At 54.7% G+C, this 14,347-nt stretch overlaps 1 protein-coding gene across 1 annotated transcript in view; it reads right to left on the bottom strand.

The window, feature by feature from the left end:
- Positions 1-13,186, bottom strand: part of PLXNA2 (plexin A2) — a 217,904-nt gene extending 204,718 nt beyond the window's left edge. The window contains exon 1 of the mRNA XM_082674787.1: positions 13,084-13,186. The gene's annotated coding sequence lies outside the window, so the exon portion shown is untranslated. The remainder of the gene's footprint in view (positions 1-13,083) is intronic.
- Positions 13,187-14,347: the final 1,161 nt, after the last annotated feature.

Genomic DNA, 14,347 nt, shown 5'->3' with positions numbered 1-14,347 from the left:
CCAGCTCCCCAGACCCAGGCTTCTGGGGAGAAACTGGGTGCTGCTGGTTCCAAGCAGCCATTCCTCCAGTCCCCCGGGGCCCCATGCTACCCAGGGCACACCCCCTCCTCTCAGGGCCCTGAGAGTGATTTAAGGCCACTTCTGCCACTCTGGGTGATTTATCCAGGTGCCCCTGGAAGGAAAGAGGAAGGAAAGGAGAAGAGAGAAAAGCTGGCCCGTAGGACGAGGAGATGCTGAGAACTGTTCGTACGGGCTGAGCTCCACATTTTGGGGGGCTCTTCCTCTGGGTTTGGTCAGCACGTCAGATGAAATTCCTCTCTGCTATCTTCCCTACCTCTCCTTCTTTCTGGGGCTTTTCTTTTTAATTAATTAATTAATTAATTTTTTGGTTGCGTTGGGTCTTCAATGCTGCACGTGGGCTTTCTCTAGTTGCAGCGAGTGGGGGCTACTCTTGGCTGTGGTGCGCGGGCTTCTCATTACGGTGGCTTCTCTTGTTGTGGAGCATGGGCTCTAGGTGCGTGGGCTTCCGTAGTTGTGGCACGTGGGCTCTGTAGTTGTGGCTCATGGGCTCTAGAGCGCAGGCTCTGTAGCTGTGGTGCACGGGCTTAGTTGCTCCATGGCACGTGGGATCTTCCCAGACCAGGGATTGAACCTGTGTCCCCTGCACTGGCAGGCAGATTCTTAACCACTGCACCACCACGGAAGTCCCTTTCTGGGGTTTTTCTGAATCAACAGCCTCCCTTCGAATAAAAAGCTGTAACTCCTTTTTATAAGGAAGCTTCTTAAGCAGGCTGTGTCCCCACCCTGTACCTTCCCACCTTCAGTTTCTATTATTTTTCTCTCTTTGTCTGAGACTCTGAGCTTTTGCAGAAAAGATCCTGAGCTGTCAAGCAGCCTCTCTTAAGTAACAGGCGCATTCACACTCGCACACACTCAACGGAGCAAGGGAACTGCGGGTGGCGCTGGTTAAGAGAGACACATGGAGACTTTGGGGCGGCGGGCACTCTGGGCAGAGGTGTGTCCACTTATGGGGCTTGTCTGTGCCAAAATGTAGTGCATCGGCCTGAAGGACCCTTAGCACCTGGGTGAGCAGGGAGGCAAGAAGAGACTTTTCAGGCCCTTGCGGGAGAAGCGGAGGGCACAATTATCGGGGAAGCTGACCCCAGAAGAATGTGCTGGGGGGGAGAGGGGGAGACGCAGGCCAATGTAGCGTGCGGCCACCTGGGCGGGAGATGAGAGACTTTTCGAGTGAGGATCTGGCCCCCGATGATGAATGGGGTGTGAGAGAGGAGCCTGGAAAAAGGTAAACAGCCAGGAGGGAAGCAGGAGGCTGGGAGGCGGGAGGAGAAAGAATGTTGAGGTCAAAGAGCAGAGAAAATGCTCCTGGAGTGATTGATTCAAGATCCAACTTGCTGCCCAGCCTGGCGGGAGCACAAGTGCTCAGGGACGTGCTTGGCCGGTCTCCCCTCCCGTGGCTCCGCCCAGGTACCAGCAAGTCCGCTTCCCCCAGACCCCTGTCACGCCCTCTGGGAAGTCTTTTTGATGTTTTGTCCTGAGTCTCCAAGGGACCCCGCTGTAGTATAAACTAGCATTTGTGCAGCGATCTTATAGTTGACTAAGAATTTCATGTATGTTATCCCATTAATGTACCCCATATGCGAGCCTGTGAGGGAGAGAACAGGTCAGCATCACCACTTCACCGGTGAGACTTAGGTAGACCTGAGGTGAAATATTTTGGAGAAGGTACCTGATGTGGAAGTGGGCCTTGGACTTGGGGCTCCTGGAGTTACACCTGTCTCCCTGCTGCCCTTCTGGCTGGAGTCCAAGTGATATCACCAAGGACAGAGCCCTGACTCCAGAGATCAGCCTCCCTACAGGCCATACTTGGGATATACTGTTCCCACTCTTTCAGAACGGGAGTGCAGTGCAAGGAGCTCAACTCAGGCTTGAGTTCTTGGGGACATCCTGCGAGAGAGGAAGAAGACAGGCTGGGAGCTTGTGGCCCTCCACCGAATGCCACTTAGCTCCTGCCCAGCCCTGGGGAGGAGCTGAGGACTGGAGATGGCCCAAGGGCTGGCATGGGTGGTGGCAGATGGAAAGAAATCAGAAGCAGGGCTTTGTAGGGGGAGAGGCTGGGCTACCAACATCCCCTCCCCACCCAACCTGCTCTTATCAGTGGCGCAGAAAACTATTTGCCGACTCCCCTTCTGAAGACCTTGCTTCCACAATCCCTGCAGCTTGGCCTGAGATCGCAGGCAGCTCCTACCTGCCTCTAACCTGCTGTCCCCCATCTTCTCCCAGCTCTCTACCCTGGCTCTGCGGCGCTCTGATTCCCAACCCTGGCAGATCACTGATTAATTTAGGGCTGTTTAATAACCCTTCTATTTCGATGAAACAAGCTGTCTCGCTTTCTTTATTTTTAACACCGACTTTTCGTTGCTCTGCTAAGCATCTCACTGCCATTTAAATTTCTCTGTCTCCAACCAAGCTGATAATAGACTGGAGTGAGCAGCTGCTTCCGTCCTGTTTATGACAATGATTAGAAGTTAGAGCTTTGCAGGCAGAGAGCTGACCAAGTCTCAGCGCACGCGGGTCTGCCCCTGCTTGTAGACCGAGAGCTCATTTTAACACGATTAGGACAATTCTGGCTCCAGGGGAGGCCAGGGCTTATCCCAGCCCAGCCTTCCTGGCACCCTGCTCCGAGGGGAGTCACGGGGATGAAGGTGTGAGAACCAGCTCTGTTTACTGTGGAATTTAGGCCTGCAGCTGTGGGTCATTCTCACGGACCTGACACTCATCCTCACTTCTCAAAAGAGCCTTTTCCTCCACTGAATTCACTGAGCAGCAAAAAGAAAGACTCAAGGTTAGAGGACTGGGACGTGGGTGGGGACCTCAGCCATCCCTCTTATACCTTCCACACGGGAATCCCTTCTTGAGACCTGGTCATCATCTTCCAGTCTCTGCTTGAATTCCCCAAATGATGTAGAGCCCATTCCCTCCCTAGACGGCCCCTTCTGGGTTGCATGGCTCTGGTTCATCTCTCTCTCCTGGGCTCCTGCAACACTTAACTTGCATGACCATTATTGGTGTGTATCCCCTTTTCCCCTTGCCACACTGGAAGGTTCTCAAGAGCCACGATAGCCACTGGCCTCCCTCCCATAATACTTGCCACATAGTAGATATTCAACAAACATGTGTGCAAAGTAAATCATGTTATGCCAACGTCAATCTCCTTGCAAGTAATGAACAGTACCTTTCTTCTGCCTGGGCAGGCTCCTGGTGAAGCGGCCTCTTTGTCTCTACCTGGACAAGTGTCCTGCCTCTTCCTGTCCTCAGGCCACAAATGGCCCTCAGGAGCCAGGGCCCTGCTATTTCCTCCAGGCCTGTAGTGACTACACAGCTGGCGGAAACCTTGGCCAAGGAGGCTGGGGGCTTGTGGTAGAAGCCAATCAGGTGGCCTGGACCAGGTCCTCTGGATCCCAATTCCGCCTCGCATCTCCTCTGGGTCAGCCACGGCTGCCTGAGAAAGCTCGCAGGTGCGTGGTAGGCAAACCCTGGCCGGCCCAGGCTCCCACCTCCCGCTCTGGCAGCCTCCCAGCCAGCACAGTCTGCAGGCGGCTGCTCGGGTCATTGTCTCACCCTCTTCAACTTGTGAATGCAGAGCCTATAGAGACCGCCACACAAGCAGTACCCACGCTGCCTCTGGGGAGGGAGGGGTGGCTGGGCTTTGCCAGGGCCATTGACTCTGAAAAGAGCAAGGCCTGCGGTGGATGGAGGAAAGCTGGCTGGAGCTACTTAAGGCAGGGGGGCCTTTCTACACACTGCCCAGCGCCACAGAGAGGGATGGGGGTGTCCTAGGGCCGGCGGACTGGCAGAGCAGGGGAGAGGTCACTTCTTGGGGACGCCCGCTCAAACCCAAGGGAGAGAGATGGGGACGGCGCTGAGCACAGGGTTGGGGAATGAGAGAATGGAAAGAGAAGGTGGCCACATGGGCACGTGGAGAGAGTGTGCTGGGCCAGGCCGGGGCAAACAGACCTCCTCACAGGTGGACACCGTGACTGGCCACTCACTGTGTGACGCAGGGCAGTCTACTCTCCCAGGCTGGACTCGGCTGCCGCATCTATGATGTGGGGCTGGGTAAAGCTGTTATCAAATCCTCAGAAACATTTCTCAAGTATTCTACATATAACACCCGTTCTTTTGTAATTCAAACTGTTTTCTTCATAATATTCTAGAAAAGAAACTCAAGGCATCTTGTCACACTCATTTTCCACCGCTGGCTCTTGGACAGTGCTGTCTAAGGCACAGGGCTCCCCTCCTCTCATTGCCCCCTTCCCATGCTCTGTGCTTCCAACAAGGGCAAGGCTCTGTGCTGCAGCAGGGAAGGCCTGGGGGAGTTTCTTGGGCTAGCACAAGATAGCTGATGCTTCTCCCCAGACATCTTGCTATGTTCTGCCCAGGGGTCAGCGCTGGCCAAGGATCTAATCCCTGAGCTCCAGGGTCCAGCTGGGGCTCTGGCCCCAGTTCCTGCTGATGCTTTTCGTGCTGTGTCCATCCCATTCATATCCATACTCCTAGGAGCTCTCTCTGCAGAGAGATGTAAGCTTGTTTGCAGGCAGGCAGCTAGGGGTCCGTCAGCTCCGCCCCTTGCCCTGCCATGGGAGGCTGACTCCCAGAAAAATGCCAGCTTACCAGTTCTGTGACAGTATCATTCATCTCTCCTCTTAGACTTGAAGGCATCAAAGCCCCAAGGGTAGCAAATTCAGAATTCAAACTCCAGCCCCACTGGTTAGTGCTAACCCCAAACCATGCATGTGGCCCCAGTGCCAGGATCACCATTGGTTTTCCTCTCAGTTTCCAGTCTTCACTGAATCTTTAGCCCTTCATCTATTTTTACATATCAAAACCTTTAGCACACAGATTTTCTTTAAATAAAAATCTTATTTTTTCTCAGAAAATTCCAAACAAATTCAGAGACAGAGAGAGAGAGAGGAGAAAAACACCCCTAGCTTGGCTGTACTCCTGCTCTAAATTTTAGAATAATTTTACACATTTGCAACAATTGTCATTTTTCCAAATGCCCAAACACTATCTTCCCATGCACGGCTTCAGAAACAAGGGCAACTGAGGGCGCTTGGGGAGTCACGGAAAGCATTCATTCCCACTGTACAGATGAAGAAACTGAGGTGCTGGTGCGGGGCAGGCAGCAGTTCTCCCTGAGTGTCTTCTGTCTCCCTCGTATCTCCTTCCCGGGCCCAGGAGCAAATGGAGGGTGAACACTGTTCAACAGGTGAGAAAGCTTTTAGGAAGAGGGAAGAGCTACAAGTGTGAAGGAAGGCCCTTTGTTCCCATGCACTAGGACCTTAACCTGACGCCAGACTCTTCCTGACCATCTGTTCTGACCCCTCCTGGCTGGACTAAGCCTCCTGCGGGAGGGTGCGGGGCGTGACTTCCCAGCTTCACAAGTGGCTCAGATGGTTTTCTCTAAGTCTCTCACAGCTGGGTTCTTGGGCCCAGAACCTGAAGGGCTTCACACCCTGGGGGGTCACTCGGAGGGGGGCATTAGACTTGAATTTTGTTAATTTCCGGATAAACCTCAGGGGGTGTTTGCCTAGCAGAAAAAACCCTAGTGGTGTCAGTTTTAATTTCACAGAGAATCAAGGGACTTGCCAGCAAGGTCTGGGCCGCTGAAGTGAGGGTAGAGGGCTAGTCTTGTCAGGGGACTGACCGCCTCTCTCCTGGAAAACATCACCACCCACCAGCGTGGAGCAGGGACCCAGACCTGGCAGCGCTGGCTGACCCACAAGGCTCTCAGGTCTGGGCACAGGGGAGGAGCCTTGTCCTCCTGTCTGGCTTTGGCCAGGGCTCCCGCTGAGAACACCCAAGTTCAGAGAACAGGCTCTTCTCCCTCAGGTATGTTTGTAGCTCAGGAGAAAAAAATGGGAAGCTGGGGGAACAATCTGGGGAGGTGGGAGGTCAGAGGCCAACGTAATATTTACCCAGCCCAGCTGAGGCCTTTCGCTTTTATGAAGCAGGAAACCACTTCAAAGCGGCAACATCCCCTCTTGTCCCTTCTGTCTGCCCGCTGGTCCTCCTGCCTCTACAGGGCAGGCAGGGCTTTCTCACCCACCTCTTCCTCTCCTCCTGAACCTTCCACCCTCCATCCCTTACAGGGAGGAGTCCTCTGCCCTGCCTCCTGCTCAGAAAAGTGCCATGACCTGTCCATATTTGCAGAGCAATTATGACACCTGGGTTCCCTGACATTCTGAGTCATTTTGTCCCTGGATTTCTCTTGTCTACTCTAAGAGTCAGTCATCTACCACTTGGGGACATGCGGAAGGCACTGGGGTTACAGTTCCTCACCCAAAGCCCTCATTCTACCACCAGAACAGAAAGCAGAAACTGAGGCTAGGAAAAGGCCCTGGAGACTAGAGTCTAGTGGTTCTTTACGTTTGCGGGGGGCGGATCACAAACTCCTTCTCTTCAGAAATACACACACACACACACACACACACTCATACTTCTTAAAAAGCACAGACTTTCAAAGGTTTCAAAGGCCTCTTTAAGCCCAAGCATGCACCCTGGTTCTGTCCACCCCAGTGCCAGGTCTCCCCCGCCCCAAATTTAATTTGGGGTGGCTCGTGGAGGGCGTTCTCCTGCTCAGCCATGGTGAGGAGGAAAAGCCGAATATTTTTTCTCTCTCAGGTTTGTTCCCTTTAATGGGTTCCTTCAGATAAATGTGGTGCACTAACGGCAGGTTTCCAGACACTTCAATGTGAATACAGATGAGTAATAACGTTTCCTGATGAAGCACAGTGGCGTCCATGCGGCCAGCTCCAGGGGACCGGAAAGGGATGCAATTTACATAGAATACACGGTGAAAACCCCTTGGGAGGGTGCTACATGGAGATCTTGCTCTAGGATGTTGACTAATAGAAAACAACTACAGTGGTGTCATTTTGAAATCCGTGGAGGAGGATGAGGAAAAAAAAATAGGGGTACTTCTGAGAGGGTGAGGAATATGGGAGAGCGTTAGACAGTCATTCTTGACAGGGAGCTATGAAGTTCTCAGACACCCGAGCCTCTCTCCTGGAAACCTACACCTTCCGTTGACTAGAGCAAAAGCTTCCCGGAGCTCCACTTCCTCTGACACTCCCGACATACTGTTAACTCCATTCTGCCTTACATTAAACTTCTGTGAAGGTACATGGCTTACGTAATACTCCCTCCCCCCAGGATGCTCTTAAGGGTCTTAAAGGTAGGATCTGTTACCTTTTCATCCTGGTACCAAGTGTTACACGTTCCTAGCACTGCATAAGTGATGGATTTCTACTTGATTAAACCCCAATGGATAGCAATTCCTGTTTTCAGTACAAGCGCAACAATTCACGTATGAAGATTAAACTCGGAGGAGTTGTTTAGCTGCTCGACACCTCTTTTTTCTATCCCTCCGTACCCAAACAAGACACTAAGGTGGGAAGGGAAGCTTGTAGATACAAAAATACTAAAAGTTTAGCTCCCCAGACAGCGCAGAGAAGCAGTGGAGGTGCCTTAGTCAGGGCCTCCATCTTCACTCTCAAAGTTTCAGAGAGAAATTGTGCTGGGGGGTCACAGAGGAGAGGGGTTCATTCATCGGCTAGTCACTCTGAGCCCCAGGATTCCTCCGCCTCTTCCTTCTCAAAGATACGTTGAACTTTGCAAGGGCAACTCCACTTTATCTCTCATACTGAAAGTAATTTTAGCCAAGGAAAAGCAGGATTAGACTTTCATAATATGATACATTTATCTTGTTTTTCTTTTTTCTTTGCTCTCTCCTCCCTCCCCTCCCGCTTTGACCTCAGGTAAATTTGAGCCAAAGGGAAGCCATGATTAAATATCAGATCTGAAGAGATGCTCCTTTCTGGCCCACTGCCCATCCCCAAGCTTCAAGATTTTTCCCTTCCCCTGTTAGACAGTTATTATCTCCTCAGATGAGAAAAACCTCTGGACTCTGTTCTCTCCATATTGTCCTCTGCTGAAATGAAAGGGGGAATTATAATTCAGAGAAAGGCTCCCACAGAGAGTATGAAGACGAAGATTAAATCAGTGATACAGCGTTGACATGCGTTCAGTTCCTGAAAGGTCTCTTTTAAAATGTCTCCTCAGGAGCACTTTTGCCACCACCTGAGAGTGTTTTGCAAATTCGCATTTAGGGAGCTGGGAGAAGGGAAGGCCTATGAAGGTACCTTGGGGATGCGCCAAAACTTCTACTGCTGATAAAGAAAGGCAAGAGCCTCCTGGCAGGCCAGGCCAGCCGGCGGGCCAGGACTTCTTGAGAATGCCTGCCCCCTCCTGTCTCCCACCCCCAGGTGCATCCTGCCTGCCACGCAGGCCTCTCCCTGAGCTGCTCACCATGCTGGACCGCACCTCCTAATGCTGCAGGCGCCTTTCCCGCTCCCCTGCAACCAGACGGGCCCAGAGGTCCCACCGGCGAAAGGACCCTACCAGTTGTGGTCTCTGCGTAGCGACAGCTGGGAGTTTCTAATATATCTTAACTATTTTTTTCTTCTTAAAAAAAAAAAAAAAAAACCCAAATAAGCACAAAAGCCAGTTTAGGGCCAAGCCTGGTTTTCACGAGTCCCCTCTAGTGGAGATAACCTGCTACTTCAGCTTCCCAATGCAGCCCAGAGGAGCCTCCCCTTAGGGCCTGGGAAGACCAGAAGAGCCCCTCAGGCCTGGACTGTTCCTTCCCACTTGCTTCCATGTCTGTTCTCAGCTCTTCTCGCCACATTTACACTGTCAGCCTTTCCGCCTTTATCTTCCTTTTCTGTCACCTTGCCTCTCTCTGCCTATCTGTGACTTTCTGCATCTTGACTTGGGTCTTGCCACGTATGCCTTCGCTCCTGTATCTTGGTCCGCATCTCTGGTCCGTCTGCTGATTTTTTTTTTTTTTTTTTCCCGAAGTTCAGGGCTCCAGGTCGGAGGAGCTGGAAATGCTTTGACAAGGCCTTGGAGAGAAAATGGCCTATCTCAGAGGGCCAAAGCAGGGACCCTCGCGGAAATCAGGCATTCCCGGAGAAGAGGGAACTTTGGCCAAAAGCCCCTCCTCGCCTCCATCCCCCAAGCAAACTTGGGCCTCGTGCGGTGATGTATAGGTTTGAAGCAGTCTATAAGCTGAGCTCAGAGCTCTGGCTCTGGAGTCCTGTGTGAGCCCAGCTCAGCCCGTCCATCCACTCTCCTCCCTAGTCTGCCTGTCTCCCCGTGGGACGTGCATGCTGTCAGGCAAACAACTGGCAAAGCCTGGGTGAAGGGACAGCTGGCAGGGTTTGGGAGGAGGATGCCGGTGCCAGGGGAGAGGGAGAGAAAAGGGGGAGTGGGGGCCAGGACTGAGCTGGGGGCCGAAGGGGAGAGGGGAGACATGGCGAATGTCCTGTGGCAGGGAGAGGTGGGCATGGGGATCACCCGCTGCTCCTCTGGGTTTCTGAGAGTATCCTTCCACGCAAGCAGGAGACAGGGCCAGGCCAGGGCAGGGGTTAATGGTTAACCAACTGTGGGAGCAGCAGCCTGTGCACTGCTGGGGCCTTTTCTTTCCTCTCTCCCCCATCCCTTCCCTCCTCTCCCTTTACACTTGCCCTGTAGGGACACTGCTCCCCAACAAAGAACTTTCTCGCCTCTATTTCTGCCCTTGAATCCCAGATGGAACAGTAGGGGTTCCATATGCCCAAAGGCCAGGAACAGGGCCCTGGAGAGCCTGAGGGCTAAGGCAGGGAGAAAGGGGGTGTCCTGTTCTTACCATGCATCCCTCCTGGCCCTTAGGACCAGCTGTTTGACACACACAGCCCGTCCCCTCCCCGGGAAGAACTGCCTTTCTCTGTCTCCACAGGGCTCACCTTTAGAAATGACCAAACAAGGAGGGGACACACCCCCAGCCCTCATTTACTCTAATCAGGCATGAAATCTTTGTAACTAAGTGAAAAACACTGTTTCCCATAAGGGAATCAGTTCCATTCACTATTGTTGGAACAGAGCATCTGTGAAGGGGAGAAATATTCACTTATAATGAATTGATAACAGACTGGCCCTGGGTGAGGGTGGCAGTGCTGGGGGGAGGGGTGTGTGCACAGGCTGTAAAACTACGGCACCTCAAAGCCTGCTTCTGCCACTTTCCCTGTGGACAATCCTGACTTATCCGTAGTTAACAGACTGTAGTAACACAATGCTACGGTCTCTTTATGAGCAGAACGGGAGTGGGGTGGGGGCTTGGCTTGGAGTTCCTCGCCTCTCGCTGTGCCGTGATGGACAGAGTATATTGGGTCCCAGTCTGTGTGTATGGAGACAGCTGTGCGGCAATGCAGGGAGACAGCTGGGGGGGGGGGTCGCTGCTGGAGATGGAAATCGTCTGCCCCCCCCACCCCTCCCGCACCAAACCCCTTATCTTGGAGAGGCAGCCATAGCAAAGGAGGCAGGATAGAGACTATAAAACCCCCAAACAGTGACAACTCCAGAGCCATAAATATTTCATGATACCTGAACAGGTGAGTTTAGGCTGCTGCCAGCTGCTGCCTTGTGTATTTAACTGTGTCACTGGTTTCCCATCCTGCTTGTGTGTTTCCTTGTAACATGCCCATGAAATAAAGATGAACAAAATCACCAGAAGTATTTGGAAATGGGAAAGGGGCCTGGTAGAGAAGTAGCTCTTCTTCGAAGGGTTTCTCTTTAACCTCATGTTAAGCACAGACTCCACTACAACAGATGGTGAACTTTTACCTCCATCACACCTGCAGCTTTGGATGATCAAAAGGTTGGAGAGGGAATGTTCCCTGGTGCTTTGGGGACAGGGGTAGGTATTCAGGGCAGCTGTGAAAGCAGGGCTACCAACCTTGTAATGACACGGTTGCTTTGGGGTGATGGACATGGGACACCACCATTTACTCATTTAGACTGGGACTGAGAGGCCAACCAGCTCCCCTCTGGCCTGCTCCAGGCTATGAGGGACCCCGGTCCTGGTCCTTACATCCTGTCAAAGAGAAGGGCCAAGTGGAAATCCCTTGGCAGACTCGTGGTCCTGGGCAGAGGGGACCTGCCTGCGCTCCACCGCCTCGCACCCTGCTGCTCTGCAGCAGCATATCCACTGCACAAGCGCTCCAAACGTCATTTCCATTTAACTGCTTTGCAAGCCAATTTGCTCCATCCTAATGCAATTTGTTGAGGACGGTGAGGGAGCGGAGATGGCAGTCTGCACTGCCCTTCCTTTATCAGCGGGTCCCTGAAGAGGGTTGGCTAGAGGGCTGAGGGGAACCACTCTTTCAGGTAATGCTGGCAGTGAGGGCAGGTTCCGGGATGAGGAAGGGTTGGGCGTAAGCGGAGATGCCAGGTGGAAGAAGGGAAAAGCAAAACAACCTCGCTAGGGTATCTTGACAGATTGCTCTCAGTTTCCCTGGTTCCCTACCTTCCCACCTGACCCCCCACCCCACCTGCAGGCCAAGGAGGGGAGATCATAGGTAATTAATTCAAAAGGTGCTAGATGAGGGGAGGGGGAAATTAATGAATTCTTCTCTCCTCTTGCCAGGACGTCAGAGGAGAGAGGGCTGCTAGCAGCTCCTGGAGTGTTCTGGGGTGTCTGCACAAAAGTTGTCCGTTTCAGTTAGGAATAGCTGAATTCCTCCAGCCAGGGCTATCTCTTCCCTGGGCTCTGATGCTCTGTTGAAGGCCCCAGAATCCAAAACCTGCCCAGAGGGGAGAGTGAAGTTTCAAGGTCTGGGAAAGAAGCCCAGAAGGACAGGAGCCTGCTATTGTGTGGGGACTGGTGTGCGGGGGGAACTGAATCTGACTCCCAGCTCCCAGGACGTCCAGCCCTGCCCAGCCCAGATACTCATCTTGATCTGATGCTCATGAACCCCGTCCACTGTGCTCATGGATAGGGGATGAATGGCTCCCCAAATTTCTGTAGTTTCCTCCAAGCTACTGGGTCCCCAAGCCACTGCCTCAAGCTGGTCCTGTCTTATGTCCCTTGTATAGCCACTACTAGGATTGCCACTGTTACCCTAGGATCTTAGAACCCTACAGGAGACCTGATCATATTTCCATTGCCCACTTCATGGGGCTCTCATTTCTAGAGACAACTGACTTTGAACCCCAAGTCTTTTACTTCCACCTCCCCCAGTATCTCTATCCCTCCGAGCTGAGTTTGAGTAGGTAGCTCCTTCTAGGGCAAAGGTCATGCCAAACAGGTGGACATTCGTCAGGGAACTGGGATGGCAGTTTCCGGATGACTTTCTCTCTTTGGCCATCAAGACCATGATTAACATATTTACAGAGACTACCTGTGGGATGGATAAAAAGGGCCAGAATTTTCTAAGATCCCTACATCACTTGTGGGATGGGGCAAGAAGAAGCCCAAGAAAGAAAATATTCTAAAAGGGCTTATAAGGAGCCTCTCGGACCCTGGATAAGCTCGTCCTTCAACACCCAACCCTCTCCTGAGGCTCAGACCAGGGGATCGTGCTTATGGGTGCTTCACCACGAGGGCGCACAGAAGGGGGCATGGGGCACCTATCCCATTCGGTGCCTTGGTGTCGTTCCCTGAGCCTCTGGAAGCCGCGCATATGAGGCATTCCCCTTTGATTCCCAAGTCCCCTGCTCCGAAGGAACAGCCAGCGGCCTCCAGGGACTCCGGCACCAGAGTGAACGTCCCCAAATTGAGCGCCGGCCACAGTGGCCCAGGCCCTCCTGCCGGTGCAGTGCCTCAGAGGCCCGCTTTGGGCTGCAGCTCTCGGGACAGTCCCGCCGCCCCCGCGCTCCCCGAGCCTCAGCTTGCAGGCAGGTGCGCGGTGGAAGCGCGCCGTGGAGCGCCGCCCGCCAGCAGCCCAGCGGGGAAGCGGGGCTCCGGCGGGGAAGCCTGGGCTAAAGGCGGCGGCAGGGAGTCAGCCGGCACACCGCGCGCGCGCCGCGCTCCGGCCCGCGAAAGTGGCCGACCCCGCGCGGGGACTCGCCGGCCGCAGCCGAGCCCAGGCGTTCGGGGCCGGGACGCCGCGGAGGAGGGCGCGGGGGGAGCCGCGGCGGGGCGAGCGCGCTTCGGGGGACGGGGCGGAGGGCGCCGCTTACCCAGCTCGGAGACGTCGGTCTGTCCTTCCGTCCCCGATCCGGCCGCTTCGGCCGCCGGCTGCCGAGGCCGGCGCGCTGCCCCTCTCGCTGCCAGCAGCTCGCGATCACGGGAACGACCAAATCCACATGGAGTCCAGATTCATTAAAATCCACGTCAAGCCCCCAGCCACTTATCTGTATTCCTGAAGTGGCCCCTCGGTCTCCTGTCCGCGCGCCGCTCCGTCCTCCGCCGCCCCGTAACAGCCCTGCCGGGCTCTGACGCCGGCTCGCTGGGGGAACCGGGAGGCGCCGAGGGGGCGTGGGGTGGGTGGCTGGCGGTGTCTCTCCTTGGGAAGCGGCAGAGCCCCGGCTGTCTTCAGATTTTTCCAGCGCGACTTTCCGGGCTCCTCTGACATCAGCAATCGCGGCGCTTCCTTCCCTTCTTGCTCCCGGGTTCATTCACAGTCCCATTTCCTCCGGGAACCTGGCTCTCCAGATCTATTTCGAGGTTCGCTTCGCTCGCTCCGGCGCCCGCGCTCCACACCGCTCCCGAGCTCGCGGGGTCTCTCTCTGGATCGCCTGCCCTCTCGGCTGAAAAATTCCCAGCAACTGCGCTCAGCCGCCCTCCCGCTCCAGTCTGGCGCGGACGCTCCGCCCGGCAGCTCCGGCTCCCGCGGTGGTGGCGGCGGCGGAGCCCTGAGAGCCGGCCTCCCTATATTACCATGCAGCTCATTATCATAGAGGCCGCGCGCGTTAACCCCCTCCCTGCCGGCCGCTCCCGCCCGGGCTGGGGCCGCGCCCGCCACTGGCACAGCGCGCCGCAGCCAGCCCCCTGCCCCCTCCCCCGCCCGCCCGGTCTTCCTCCTCCGCCAGCTGTCAACAAAGGAGAATCAGGTTGGGCATCGGGAGGCCGCTCCGCTGCCTCCCTGTGCGCGGCTCAGCCCGGACCCACCCGCCACCTTAAGTGGCAAAGGGGGCAACGCAAATCCTGCTGGGGCCTGGGGATTTGGGTGGAGGCCTGAAGAGCCCGGCCGGCTGAACCCCCGGTGCGGGGAGCTCAGGACGCCGGCAGAGTGGGAGAGGTCAGTGGGGACGTGGGCTCCCCCTCCCTGAGCATCACCTGTCACCGCGCACATCCTGCACATCTCTCTCTTCGTCTTTAATCTGAGGGGTGAGTGGGGAAGAACCGGCCTTGGCTGATGAGGTTAAGAAGGGGCTCTCAGAATTTACCCGAGCAAATTTCCTCTGCTTGTGAATCTCAAAAAGCCAACAAGCTGTCAAATGA

The sequence above is a fragment of the Grampus griseus genome (genome assembly GCF_964374135.1).
Source record: "Grampus griseus genome assembly, chromosome: 1".
In the NCBI taxonomy this organism is placed as follows: domain Eukaryota; kingdom Metazoa; phylum Chordata; class Mammalia; order Artiodactyla; family Delphinidae; genus Grampus; species Grampus griseus.
This window is presented reverse-complemented; position numbering and strand designations above follow the sequence as displayed.